This window comes from Melanostigma gelatinosum (genome assembly GCF_949748355.1).
Source record: "Melanostigma gelatinosum genome assembly, chromosome: 20".
NCBI classification, from domain to species: Eukaryota; Metazoa; Chordata; class Actinopteri; order Perciformes; family Zoarcidae; genus Melanostigma; species Melanostigma gelatinosum.
In genome coordinates, this window is record NC_136653.1 from 18593949 (window position 1) to 18607376 (window position 13428).

The window sequence follows — 13428 nt, forward strand, 5'->3', positions numbered from 1 at the left end:
TTCAGCTTTCACAAAATATTGAAGATGTAAGTGCTGTCATGCAAACCCACAGGGAGGGAAGAGAGAGAGAGATTTCAAAACTGTCAGGTTTATCTCATGCATAATCGCTTGCACAAATAATGGCTGATAAGGCGAGAGAGCGACTACGCGGCTTCATATCTGCAAATGAAATGCTTGCCGCTGCTGCGCTGTGGAAGAAAAATAGACGAAGGAGAACCAGTCACCTCTACAGAGACAAACTTTGTTAGGGCCTCACAAACAATAGCAAATAATCATACGTCGTTATGGTGGTAGAGCCACAAATGGCTTGTTAGAAGTGTGAACAGAGCAGTTGCCCTTTATTGCTTTCGGTGGCGTTATGGTGCCTTTGAGTCTCTCTACCGCGCCACAATAAACGAGGAGCTGCTTGCTGATCCAGACCACGTTTACCTTCGGGGCCTGTGTGACTGAAATGCCCCTTTCATCTAGGAGGGATATGTCTGTCTCAATATCCCCCTGATGCTTATGGCGCTGTGCACACAGAGGAGAGGAGATAGAGGGATGTGATATTTCTTTGTCCACCATAGCGTATCCCTGTTTGTGTTCCCTCTCCCACCCCTCCTCTAATCTCTGGGGGGGGGGTCCAACCTTACTCCGCTACGTTCCGTTGAGCGCCCCCCACCCCCTCCCACTTGTACCTGTCAGCGGTGCAGTGGTTGAGATCTCCGCGGTTCGCTGGTGCTCCCCGCTCGCTGCTCACACAATATCTCTTCATCCTTCGTCCCCCCCGACCCTCAAGATCGGACCCGCGAAGCGGAAACCGCGTTTGTTATGCTCCGCCAACATATTCTGTATTCTCAAAAGGCTCAACTCTTCCTTTTGACATGGTTAAACTTGCAGCAAATTTTCTAAAACACAGAATCGGTTAAGAAGTGTCTGCTAGTGAAACGCTTTATACTTCTGGGGCCTTTTTGTGGTTTGGTTTACTGACCGCAGTGTTTCCTACAAGAAGAGTCCAAATCTAAATGATGGTTCATCACATGTGTCGCGTGTTTTCAATATCGCTAATATCACGTTAGCGAAACGAATCAGTTTGTGGTGTTAAAATGTGAAGAGCAATGCTTCTGTCAAGACTTTCCAGTGTGCACGAAGCAGCGATCAGGAGGAAATTGTTCCTTTTAGTGTGAGCATAGAGTAACAACAGAAATTCTTCCTGCAACAGCAGCTTCGATAGGAAATATTTTGTTAAAACGTTAAGTTGCAAGATGCATTTGAAGTAAGCGTTTGTTTCAGCTTTTGGAAAAAGCTCCAGTTCTCTTATCGCTGACTTTGCTCACCTATAAATTATCGCCAGCTGCTCTACAAACAGGCGAACACTGGCGGGAGCAGAAGTAGTCGTAGAATCATTACTCCATGGTGTTGGAGGTATCTGAGGATGTGATGTTCCTTTACCCATTTTTTATTTCCATGATTTGTGGCTCCCCATCCAGGATGTATAGATATTGTGCTGCTGTTGGCCAGAAGATAGCCCTGAAAGGTTCCGTGGCTTTGTGATGTAAGGTCATGGTCAGCGGGCGACAGAGACGAGATTAAAGATCAAATTTACAGCTGCAAGCAGCGATACGGTGACCTGAGTCCAGTCTAGATATATATCTAGACACAGAAGAGACAAAGTTTTTTGCTTTTGTACAGAATTCATTGTTGGAGAGTTAAATCAAAAATCTTGATCTGCACTTTGAGGATGAATAATTAAGAGAAAGCCATTCAAAACGCGCACACAGTGCAGTCGGTACATGCAAATCGATTGGCTTGGTTGGTTAATATCAGGGGTCTCCAGTTAAAAAAAGACACATCTTACACCTCTGAACACTAAACTGCTGACCAAACTTAACTTTTTTTTTTTTTTTGCTTTGCTCTCGTATTTAATCCTCTTTAAAGTTGTAGGAAATCCATTTATCTGTCCAGAGCAGAGCAGATGCAGGAAAGCACATCAGCAGGTGGTGACATTATTGTGGGAAATTACATTCCCCCTCTCTGGTCCTGCTGTCATTTACCTTGAGACGCCGCATGACAAGCCTTTACATTATTAAACGCCGTGCACATGCTCCTACATCTGTCGCCAAATTGGCCTCTCTCCTGCCTGCAATACTTTTTCGGCTGAGGTCGACATCCGTCACATGCAGCTGAATTGGCCCGGCGTTGGGATCAATGGTCAGGCTGAGGAGTGGTTCTGACCTGCTTGGACTCATCCCGTCTTCAAACCAAACTCCAGAGAGGCTGGTGGGTGGAATTCAATTCCAAAACTAAAAGGTGAGTATTTATGAGTCCAGGACCTGAAGCAATCACTCCCTGCCCATCCCTGTATCTCGTCAGCATGCAGGAAGTGAACTACATGCCAGTGGGATGAGCTTATTTCTCGCTCCACTTTACCTTCTGACAAACTGAGGCTAATGGAGGAGGTGCCTTGGATTAATGTCTCAGCGTTTTGGTTAAAACGCCCTCTCGGGTGAGTGATTGGCCAAGTTGTGGCGTCAGTGAATTCTTTGCCCTTTTGCGTCACGTAGAAGTCATCTTAAAAGGCGATTAGTCGGAACGAGCGTCGTCCCTCGTCTGTTCTGTCCAAGACGGATTGTTTTGCTGAATGCTGCATTGAGTTGCGTTAATCTCTCGCTGCAGACGTCTCGTTTAATTCATATGTTGTCACCGCTGTTGTTTAAACCGGAGCTGAATCTCACACTGAAGTGGAGGCTAATTGGTGAAGATGTTTTCTTAAAGACCAAATCGTTTTTTTTGCATTATTAGCATCTGATACCGACAGACAGGCACAGTGTCTTTATGGGACACATCTGACTTTTAACTAACTCTTATTCTCTACCTGCATCCTTCTGAAACGCTTAGAGCAAGTGCCATAGAATAAAGTGCCCGATATTCCGGTAATGGCCGACTATCGGGCACAGGAGACCGCTGTCCATGTCCGCTGTGCAACCAACAGTCAACATTAACTTTTTTTGCTACGTCAGTTGTTAGTCACCTGACTTGTTAATGTTAGTCAGTCAAGTTAACGCCAACCACTTTCTTTTCCTAAACCCTAATCGTGGGCCAAAAAATAATTATTATTGTGATAACTCCAGAAAATTTGAGAAAAAAAATGCCACCAGGTAAATTTGATAAACTTTGTTTATTGTGTGCTTTGTTTGGAGGTATATATGGGTATTTAGTTTTAATTGTATTAAGGGGGTAAAACTAAAGGAAAACCACATTAATATGCAAACATCTAGCGATAAGATGGACTTTAAACAATGAGCAACATTTAAGTGTTTGCTTTAACCATTTTTACTCAGAGGAATGTGCATAATTAGCACATTTTTAGTTTTCTTCTCCTATTTTACTCAATTTTCTACTACCAGAAGCAGCGTTGTGACAAAGTCTAACTCATACAAACAAGTTTTATCTGTTGTGCTCCTTTCTAAAGTTTTGGTGGTTTTTTTATTTTTATTTTTTTCAAACCAAAAAGGATGAGCCTTGAGATTTCAAAAGAATAAAGGACAGAATCTTCCTCCCTCTAAACATGAGAGCGGGAGTGTACAGAGCTTCATCTGCTGGGAGGTTATTGGTCTGCAGTCTGTATTGATTGGAGTACCTTTTTTTTTTTTTGCAGAGAATCTTTGCAGAACTGTTTTTCAGGACTTTGTCTCTTTCTGAAGTGTCAGTCATTGTCCATGTATTCAAAATGAAAAATCTTCGTCTCTTTACAGCGTACTTACTGTCTCTGCTCCCCTCTAAACCGCCTCTATAGTAATTGAGATGAGCCGCAAGGGGGAAGAAACTTGGAGCCAAGTCACAACTTTCATCTTTTATTCACAAGCCGTTACACGAATGCGATTGCAGACTTCCTTCATCTCCTTAAATCCTCCCTGAAGATTCTTCTTTTTTGCTCCATGGTATTGCTACATATGGACCTGGCATTATACTTTGATAGTCCTATTAATAACAATTCCACTAAATTAAACCAGTGGCGAGTCTCTCAGACATTGGTTTTATTATGAGCAATGGGGCAATTTGGCATGGAAGCATGTGGGTGTTCAGAGAAGGCCCATCACTTATCTAAATAGCACAGAGTCGTACGCTGCATGTCATATTAACTACGGCTGTAATACAAATTCAATTCAGAGGCCAGATTAAATCAGCAAAATGCTGAACTGCTTGCGAATCAAAACAATGGAAAGCTATTTTGAAATGGATTTGGTACTTCATCATGGTCATTCATCACCGGGATGACTTCGCGAAATATGTTTTGCTTCCTGTTTTCCACCAACTGTTGCTTGGGTTAAATTTACCAGTTGGACATTTTCAAGGCATTCACACAGCGGCCCAGTCTTTCTTCTCGCTCCGATTTTCACCGTTGTTTCATTGTTGGAAAATCTGATTAGGAGTTTCATTCCTCGAGCAGAGCATTCTTAGCTGGCTGGCTCCGGCCCCATCCAGCTTCATCTTTGTAGGCAATATGTTGGAATTGCCTTCGGTGCTTCTTTAGACCTCGGGGACTTTCTTTTTCATTTTTTCATTTTGTCTCTTCGCTCCTTTCTTGTGATCTGGGGGAATTGAAAAGTCAGTGCTCAATAATGGAATAAATGGGTTTAAAGGGTTGAGGTGGAGAACCGTGTCCTCGCCTTGGTATTAGTTAACAACCCAGCCACAATATCAGACTTGTGTTTGATACTCTGTCAGCCATGGACGCTCCATCGACTGCAGATTTCTCACTCCATCGCCCTCTATCTATTCATTTTAATCTTTAATGTCTATATTCAACTGTTTTGGTTGCATAGAGACTACAATTTGTCCTGTAAAACTGAACAAATTGTTAAAAATGATGACGAATTATGTTGAAATAAGCAAATGTGTTTAGCTCAGAATAATCTCAAACTCAAATACATAAGAGATTAAATTCAAATTCATGTACTGATCACATGTTTTTCTGACTTTCCAAAAAAAAGACCTTTTGATGGACAGTTGACACATTTCATTACATGCTTTGTTTATTTGTCATCATAATTGGTGACACAACGACATAATCCAGCTAGGAAATCAATCGAGCGAGCTAATTTAGTTACTTTAGTTTTCATGAATGGAATGCAACTAATCACATGGTCTGTTAAATCTGCAAACCATAAAATACAAGCAATTTAAATCCAAGTAGGACTTTTTTTTAAAGCATTTACAGTAGGTTTTATACCTGGATCATATCATATTTTCACTATTTTTCCCTCAGCTGAATAGAAATTCAGGGGACTATTCTTTTACAGACCCGTAGTTTATTTTACATTCTGCCATTTACTTCTCTCATGCGTGCTGACTCGCAATTTCCTCGCTGTCATTGTGTTATCAGCTGTTCTCATCAGCTGGTCACATCCATCCAACAGCACAGCTACACACCTGCATCGTCAGCCCATCATCTTGCTGCTGTCTCAGATTCTCTCTGCTTTTAGTACAATCAGGCCATCGCCAGTATCAGCAGAATCATTAGCCACCACCACCAGTTTGTGGACTGCATTGGGGGATTTATCTTGCTGCCTCTCTCGTGATTACGAATCTCCAGGTAGAGTCAAAAGTGGTGAAGATTTTTTTTTGTCTAGACTTCATTATCACACATCACCTGTAATAAAAAAACAATTACCTTTACTTAACTCACTTGTCTGTCTTGATTGAAATGCCTTTGTATTCCTGACACATGCATCTTCCAGGAAGACGGTCCTCAAAAGCACTACCGTAATCATGTTGCACTCAAGTACCCAAGAGGTGTAAAGAATTAAAAAAGAAAAATTTTGCACAGCAACACTTCCGGTCAAATGTCAGTGAACATTAAGAAGCATACTGAGGCCTTTAATTTGTTCCATCAGACGACACATTAGGGTACTGACTTTATTTGAGATCTGATGTTTTTCAGCAGAATGAACTTAGTTCCTGAATTCTTTTCTCCAACCAGTACCATGGCTACCTGAACTGCTTGTTTCTGTTAGAACAGAAAGCAAAGAGAGGTGACGTAGCTCGCATTTCTGTCAACCTCGCCTTGGTGTTCACAAGTGGCAGCCGGTTTGTTGTTCCTGTTCCTTGCTCTCGACTAAATAAAGCCCCTAAAAGTTTGCGGAGTTGGACCAATATTGACCAAGCAAATTACACTTCATGGGAAACCTCCAGAACTTTCTTATCACAAAACGTTTATTACGTCCTGAGTGGAATCGCTCAATCTTCCTTAGTCCCGGCCCAGTTCCACTCTTCTTTTCACTGCTTCTCATTTACTAGCTGCTGGCCCGGCTATAGTGTTGGGCTAGCGTACAACCGGTCGTTCCGCTTTGGCCCTTTGGCTCGCCGTGCTGTACCTATAAAGGCCACATCAATTTAGATTGGTCTTGCACCATGCCCTGGACCAATCTTCCAGAGAGGTGAAGGGGTTATTTACGAGGTGCTATTCGTGGCACGAATACATCACCAGCTCTTTATTACAACCCATCACATGGACTGATTGAATTGATCTGCAGATTGGTGGACGGCAGCACGCACCTGGTTCAGCTGGAGACCTGCAAACACACACAGCAGTATACATTGTAGACATCGCATAACAACTTCTACGTATATTAGATGCATCTGTTCCTTGCATTTTGTTGCATCTTGGCTATTTTGTCAGCACAGACATTTTTGCTTACCGTCTGTCGTTCTATCTACCCATCCCTCCCTCCTTCCCTTTCTCTTCCTGTCTCTTTGCCCACACACACACACACACACACCTTTTCCTCACTATAGCTGTGATGGAGATGTAAAGAATGCTGTTTGGCTGTGTTTGCTGGCAGATGCCTCTCCCATGGCCAGCCCGACAGATTACGTTTATACGTCCAATTTAGTTCAGTTGCTGAACCCGCCAAAACAAAAACCCCGACACAGCCCGTCGTGGGGAAGAGCTTAGCGGGGAGGGAGAAAGGTAGGGATAAGACTGAGAGAGAATCCGGGGAGGGAGAGAGAAGCCGAAAACACAGACTGTGTCGGCAGCTACTACAAGTGGGACTTTTGAGAAGACGACTTGTCTTGAAAAGGCAAAGAGCGATAAACCCTCTCAGGGAGCAGAGTCAAATGGGAACGATTGGGAGGCTGCGAAAAGTCCAAGAAGGATAGGCAGAGCGCTGTGGAGGAGAGAGGGGCAGTAGGAGGGGGAGAGAGCCGGAGCGAGTGAAGCCGGCGAGCACACATTTCCAAAAAACCCATCCCACTGCGCATCGGACCGAATCCCTCTCTGATTGATTGGCTAATGTGGAAGTGTGCCGGGGTTGGGGCTTGAGGAAGAGGGCTCCACTAATCCTCCTACTTCAGGGGGAAGCCTCTCACTCATTCAGCACTTGTCCAGAGGACTCCTCTGTACTGGGGAAAAGGAGACAAGAAGAAGAGTGTTGGAGGAGCTTTCGTTGCCACTTCAGCCATGTCGATGCTAATTGCCACCCAGCAGATCGATACCACCACCTCTAAAATGGTAAGCTGCGATCATACTGTAGTGTGCATACTGTTGAGCCGGCTCTGTCGCTGTGACTGCAGCTTAATGTTTAGCCCATTGGGTTTGCATGAAGCTAATTCACTCTAAACCGGCTTCTTTCCCTGCTGTTCTGCTGACTTGTACCATTAACATAATAACACTCTAATTCTGATATATATATATATATATATTAAATAAATAAATAAAATGGCCATTTCTGTCAGGGTAGATGAGTAGCTGGGTGGACTGGACCGTAAGTGTCAGAGGGGTTGCTTTTTTCCTGAAGGGCCAGCTCTGTCCCTGGAGCTCTCCTTCATGACTCACTCACCATCTCTCGAGGCGACTCGGTAGACGTTTGATCAGGCTCTCCACATGTCTCCTTAAGTCACCCTCCCTCCGCACATCTTTCTATCCACTTCATTTGCCCCCTTCATTTGAACCCTTGGAAAGCCATCAACGCTGCCATCACTTCTGGTGGCTCACGCCTTCCCAAGAGATCCAGTTGCAATGGCATATACTACTGTATAGTGCAACACACTCGACAAGTGGCCTTGGCTTACAAGTTTTGGACCAAAATATTCAAGTTTTAAGGTTTACGAGGCTCTAATAAAAATGTAAACACTTTAAACCTGTAACAACAACTAAGTGCCGAATGTGTATATATATCAGAATGTGACTGCTCTACAATTATGGCAGTAAAGTGTGAATAACAAATAAGATTAAAGCGAAGTAGCTACAGTAACTTGCAACGCTCAATTAGACGCCACTAAAGTCAACTCCTACTGATGTTTTTTTGAACTGTAGTTAATTGCACATTCTCAGATCAGGCTTGGTAATCGTCATCAACAATTTTTTTTTGTTATATTTGTTGAAATCCTCATTTCATCTCCACAGAAATCAATAAAAACTATGCTTGACATCTGTGAGCACTAACTCACAGCCATGTTTGTTGTTTACGTTCATTATGATCATTTTGGGGGAGTGTCTTTGAGGGTGTTGCAACTTTCTTACTAGATTTAGCAACGTTGTGAGCTAGTGCTGCTCGCTACTTTCATTGGAAAAGAGTTGGCAACACTGGTCTGGGTTTGGTGAAGCCTACAACTATATGAAATATGAAGTTAAAGGTTGTATCAATCTATCTTAATTGATCAAAGTTGTTCTGTAAATCACAGACAACCCCATTTTCTGCCATTAAGAAATTGTGATAGATAGATAGATACTTTATTTATCCCCAGGGGGAAATTTGTTCAATCTTTCTTTATATATCTGTATATTGCCATTAAAATCATTTTTATTAAATTTCCTTTTGAATTAACACGTTTCCCATATTTCTATTTTAAAGAAATCAAGCATGAGCTGCTTCATAGTTGGTGTGTTCTCCCTGTTACGCAATGGCTGATTCGGATAAACAGGCAACAAACACCAAGGCCATATTCGCTGTCGAGTTCCTGCGAGGCAACATTTAGGAAGTCCGCTTTAATGTAGAAAATCACAGATTTTCATGGTTGACTTTACATAATCAGCACATTGCTCAAATAAACAGAATTATTTATACGTGAGTTGTCAAATCAGGGAAGTATTATGGATTTTTTTTGCATCACTGAAAATGTTGGCCATTGGTGCATTATTATGTTTATGTAAATGTGGTCAATCTGTGCTCTTTTTCAGTGCTTGTGACTGTACATTTGGGTATCCGGAGTGCCTACCGACCCACAGACCGTGAAATAAGACAAGCCAGTCAGTTTTTTGTGGGCTGTCTGGATCAGAAAACATGTTCAAATTTGGCTCAATCTGAGTATCTTTACGCCTTGAAAAGTACCTTTGCAAAGGTGGGCCATACTTTTCTCACAAGCCAATCAGAGCAGACGTAGCTTTTTCAGGAAGGGGGGGGGGGGGGGGCTGAAAGAGACAGGAGCTAAAACGGAGCGTTAAGGACAGAGGGTGAATACGGGTGTATTCAGACAGACAGGATGAGAAAAGTAATGCGTTTGTTCAACATTAACGAAGAGGAGAAGAGGACCCGGTTTGTTTACTAATGTCTGCTACAAATGATCACGAGTGGGCTCTTTCTTAAAGTAGAGGTGTATATCTCAGCTGCAGTTGTCCTATTAATGCTAATATCTGATATCAGCAACGGGTATAGTTTAGAAAAGGGCAGTGCATTGTAGATCATAGTCAAAATCAGCTGTGCAGGTGATTTATTTTGCTTTTTTTTTCTCGATTCAGTGACACTCACAACAACAAAAAATGTAAAAATGAAGTCCTTGCCCTCAAGCGTCATGCTGCTTCATATCTTGACAGGCCTCACCCTCCATCCTCTCTCTGTGTTGCCTTTCAGTTTGAATCCCCCGGTCTCAGGACGTTTCATCCACTAGTCGCCACCAGTGCACTTCAACAGTGATGTACTGGATCCAGTGCTCTCCTCGCTCTGGACCTGGGGGTACCGGGGGCCCCGGGTCAGCCCTTTGATACTCGCACATCGGAGGATTCATATTTCCAGTAGCAGCAGCCGGGCCTGTCTGAGGGTTTGGATGTCCCAGATTTAACATAAAGCTCCCCCACTTCCCCCCTCGTACCTCCCCGGGCAGAAGCCACACATCACTACTCAATGTTGAGATGTCTCATTTCCCAGCTAATGTGCCTAATTCCAACCCCTCCGTTACATTATAATGGTTTCCAGCTCATGAACTATTATCCTTGATGGAAAATCTTCACTTTAAACACGAGAGATGCTTTACGTACGTGCCAAGTAAGGAGCGGGGGGGTGTAGCAGAGTGCAGGAATGTATTTAAAGTATTTTAATGGCATTTTGACACAAATGTTATTGGAAAAAACACTTGAATTGGTTTACCTTACAAATTCCTCTCAGGTTTCATACAACGTGAAGAAATATTTCTGTGCTATGTGGCAAATTAATTCAGTAAAAAAAGGGGGATTTATTACAAAAAAGGGGCGAGATTTAGTATTGATTCTTTCTGAAATGACAGATGATTGACTGCAACACACAGCAAAGGCTGGAATATGAATAAGTGATTTTCTCTGTGGACATTTGTCTCTGGCGCCGCTCCTCTGTGGCATTTAAGTCCTACTTCTCTTCAAATAAATCAATAATTACTTTAAATCCACAGTTTTCTATTTTTTTTTTTGCCGTTCATGCAACCTTTTCACTTTTCCAGCCAGAATAACAAAGAAAATGCTGAGTGGAGAAATGACTAATGTGGAATTGAATGTATAGATTTTTTTTGTGTGTTAATTGAAGTCTTGGCTAACGTGCTCTGGCCAGTTCGCTTGGCATCAAGATGTGACTGGAATCCTCAAGTAAAACAAATTAAAAAGCCATCAGATAACGGCAGCAGCTTGTTGTAGTAATAATAAAGCGCCATCATACATTCGAGGTGTGTGTGTGTGTGCGTGCGTGTACTCTACGTGTCTTTCTATGAAGTGACTGGACTATTAAATCCTCTTTTCATAAGCAAGAGCACTGGTGGGCTGATGCTGAGCTGCCAAACATTGTTCAAACCTACAGACCGAATTTGAGATAAATGTGCATTAATAAAGTATGTTGAAGTTGAAAATCAAATCTCAGTGTCAACATGATCTGGCTCTGAGGAATAAGATGATTTCAACAAGCTCAAAGCTGCACTAGGGCAAAATGAAACCGGGAAAACTGCGTGTTGAGACGAGACTAAGAGTCTGCAGTCACGTTAATGTCTCACTTTGAGCTAAATGCTAACATCACCATGCTAACATTCTCCCAATGACAATGCATGCAGATGTTTAGCATGCCACCACCTTAGCTTAGCGTATTAGCATCCTAACATTTCGAAAAGCTTGTGTGGATAATGTATTTTAGAATTCTTTTTTTTGATTTATGTTGACAATTTTTTCACATTCGGACAACAATCAATGAATCAAATGCTCTGACAAATAAATAATCAGGTATCTGTGGATTCTAAAGGACTGTAATAAGCCTGTCTACCTACCGGCGTCTTTCTCTGCCTGCGCACTCATTGCGCATCACCGGATTTGTCCACAAGCTGCTAGCTTTACAGCTGTGAGTACTGACAATAGCCATGGTCATTGTTTACGAACATAATGATCATTTGGAGGGAGGCCTGAAGGGCCGGGCGGTCAGTGGTTTTTTTGCTAGGTTTAGGGACTTTTGGAGCTTTTGGACTCTTATAGTCCCTGCGAAGTGGATTTGTTGCCTGAATGACGAATCAACCCTCAGACTTTTCTTACTCGGACCGCCATCTCCACCATACGTGGAATCATTCTGCTTGCCCCGTTTGGGAAATGGGATCCAAGTCAACAGAGAAGCCCGCGAGGACTGAAATGCAGTTTATTTTCCTAGCTATGCATCTGCAAATGACCCTTGTGCCTCTCACACTTTATGCTGTAGGCCTATGTGCTTGATGTTTCGCCCACCGTTGCGTTCACTCCCGATCTCCACGCCAGGCTCTTTCTCTATTCCTCCCCTTCAGCCCTCCTCCCCGCTCACTCGAGCCCTCTACATTTGCTGGAGACTTTATCTGGCCCATTTCAAATGGGATTGGGACTCAATTTGCCATGCTTCACGTCACTTTGCCGGAGAATTCCACACTTTATAGAGACGCGTCATAAAACTGCAGAATGAGTGAAATACGATTTGTCAAAACTTACCCCCCCCCCCCCCCTCTTGCTATTTGTCATTTCCCAAAGTTTTTTGTGAGAGATTTGGCGCGGTGGCATTGGGCAGATGGAGGTGTCCATCAGAAGAAAAAGGTACTCGTGGCATTGGTGTTGAGGCGGGTAGGTGGTTTCACAGCGGCAAGTGACAGCACCCATTAATTTGGCCATTTAATTTTAAGTCCAACGGCGTCAAGCTCCAGCACCTTCAATCTCTTCCTGTCATTCAAAACAAGCCTCTACAGCCCCCCCCCCCCACACACACACACATATAGAAGAAGAGAAAGGCTTTTAATGTGAAGCTGAAACCTATAGGCTGGCAATACTTAGGGACAGATGTACGGGTGTGTAAAACGACTGCAGCTGCAAATTGGGTTCTCTTGTCATAAAGTAGAAGTCCAACAGACCCAAGTATCCCGGGTAATGGCCAGATAGATCCTCCCCCTCTGTGAAGCTCGGGATTGAAGGTGGAGGTTTATGATAGTATTCTCAGTGAGAAACGGACCACAGCAGAGAAATGAGACACCACGGTATGAATTCATGAGTTCTCGCTCTTTTATTCATTTATTTTTCTCTCTCACCTGAACCTTTGCTCCCACTGTGAACGCCTGCTCCCTTCACAGCTTCAACAGGAGGATTCTTCTTCTTATGTGAGGTCAAACTTGCCTTTCTCTGTTTCCCTGGTGGACTAATTAACTCAAGTAGTATGTGTGCATTTAAAAGGCCAGAGTGTAGGATTTAGTTGTTTTTTTCCGTTGGTTGCAATCTGCAACATCACCACTAGATGGCATCAAATCTTACACACTGTCCCTTTAATGAGAGGGGCAACACCATATGACTTCCCTTATTTATTTATTGTAAGGATCAGTTCACCCAAGCACCCATAGTCTGGGTTTCATTTGTCCAGGTTTGAGATTCAGTTTTTACCTGAACTACTTTCCACTGAAAGAAATAGTCTCGAACAAAACCTTCCACTGTTATTCACAGTAATGCGACACTCAACTCTTTGTTTCACACAAAACACCCATCCACCACAGTCCTGTCCACCCTGAGAGGACATCTAGCTGTTCATATGATATTCATTGTTCTGAGAGTTTGTTATAATAAATGCCCGTGTCTGTATTTGATTTCCTGGGAGTGAGACCAGGCTGTGAATGACAGCAGCCAAGCCCTTGAAAACCAGCGACGCAATATTCTTGTCCCGCAGCCTAACATTGTTGTACCAGACCCGCATAACTTGATTTAATTTTAAAAATGCTGGTCGA